This window comes from Limulus polyphemus, unplaced genomic scaffold (genome assembly GCF_000517525.1).
Source record: "Limulus polyphemus unplaced genomic scaffold, Limulus_polyphemus-2.1.2 Scaffold1684, whole genome shotgun sequence".
Classification (NCBI taxonomy): Eukaryota; Metazoa; Arthropoda; class Merostomata; order Xiphosura; family Limulidae; genus Limulus; species Limulus polyphemus.
The window spans coordinates 69,974-71,933 of NW_013667294.1; positions in this window are offsets into that span (position 1 = coordinate 69,974).

Below are 1,960 nucleotides of genomic sequence, written 5' to 3' on the forward strand. Positions count from 1 at the left end.
TTTAACCATAGAGAAATTTTTCCCACAAAAAAAAAATTACACGTGATATCCTAAATGAATAACCCAGTACAAAAGATAACTAGGGCAAATGGAAATTAGCTAATTATTTGACTGATATTCTATAGTTAAAATTACATACACGTATGTGCCGGAAAACATTTGAAACAATTTGTATTAAATACTGTTACGACAGCGGAAGTCACGCGACGCTAGTAACACGTCATGAACTTCTAGAACGTTCACGTCCCTTCCTGAAGTCTCGAGAGGCTACTAGATATGCGGTAGTCTTGTACATATAAAACGGTCAAGACGTGACGGCAACAATGGTAATTGAACTGCGGACAGAGAGAGACGTATTGTTGAGTCGAGCACGTGAGACGTTCGTTGTGAATTATAGCGTTTGTTATAGCGTGACTATGGATATTAAGTGTATTGCAAAGTTGTATTTAGAAAGAATAAACCAGTTTTATTTAAGAAAGGACTTGTATCGCTAAAGTTTCTTCGGAAAGAAATTATACGGAAAATTAACTAACGAACGGAGACGTAACAATACTACACAACTAAACTCTATTAAATCAAATTTCTTGCTATGACACCAAAATATGCTCTTTAATAACTTAGTTTGTGGTATCCTATGATGAACTAAAAATCAACAACCATAATAGACCGCCATTTGTAAAAGTTTCGAAAAAATTTGTATATAGAGAATGTTAAGTCACACTTGACCACAAGTAAAAATACTGGACACAAAAAGCTCACCTGAGAAACAAAAAAGCAATACTTTAATTAGACAATATACAAATATGGCAAGTGAAAACATTTATAGTGAACATATCATTTTTATTCATTCCATGGCCACTGGTCAATAGAAAAACATGACATAAATCTGTCCATTCCCACACAATTTCTGGGAGAAAAATAACTAGACTTGGGATTATATTAATCTCTAAATACTACATTCGACTTGTTTACTAACATAAAGGGAAACTGGGATTTCTGGCATCTCTACCATCATGTTTGATTAACATCCTAGATAGTCCATAACAACCTCTTCAATGACTTATTCAGTATACTGGCCAAATGTAATGAAAGACACATCTGGACTAGTTCTCTTGACTATGTAATTTTTCTAAAGGCAAGATTAACATGGTTAAAAGGACGGGTAGATCGTGTTTCATTTAGAACTTGTAACAAGTACAGTAACCTGTATTAATATTTTTAAATATTTTATGAATAAAGATATATGCATGGACTTAGCTCCAAAAGGATTTAGTTTTTCTGTGAGTATCCTCTTATCACAGAGATTCGATTTGCAGACATGTTTTCAAGTAGACAGAGAGACAAAAGCCAACTAATGCATATAACCATGCTATAAAATAATAATTCAATGTTTTAATATAAATTACTATAATCTCCTAGTTGACTTTAAAAAACATCAAATATAAAAACTCATGAAACAACTGTATGACAATTGCATTGTAATTTATAGTTAACTGAATGCAAAAGCCCTAACAAAACTTCTAAGTTAGCAAATAACACTTAAGTCTCAGTTTTCGTTTTTTAGAAACATTAATAAAAAATACACATTGTAAAAATTTAAATTTAGAACCCTAAGCAGTAATATATTGGCTGAGCCGACTGTTCTTGTTCGTGTTATACGTGCACACATTTGTGTTTATTAAGTTTACTTACATTAAACTCCCAAAATCTCTATCCTGAAGTTTTTAACCAGAAAGTAATAGTGTTGCGACAGCCTAGGTCACGTGACTAGTATCACGCCACGTCCTTCTCGAACCTTCGTGAATTGTCGGGAGACTACTAGATATAGTGTAGTCTTGTATATATAAGACCGGCCAAGAGCGACGGGGACAAGGCGGGTAATGTGTAATTGAACGGAGTATTGTTGAGTCGAGCACGTGAGACGTTCGTTGAGAATTATAGCGTTTGTTATAGCGCGACT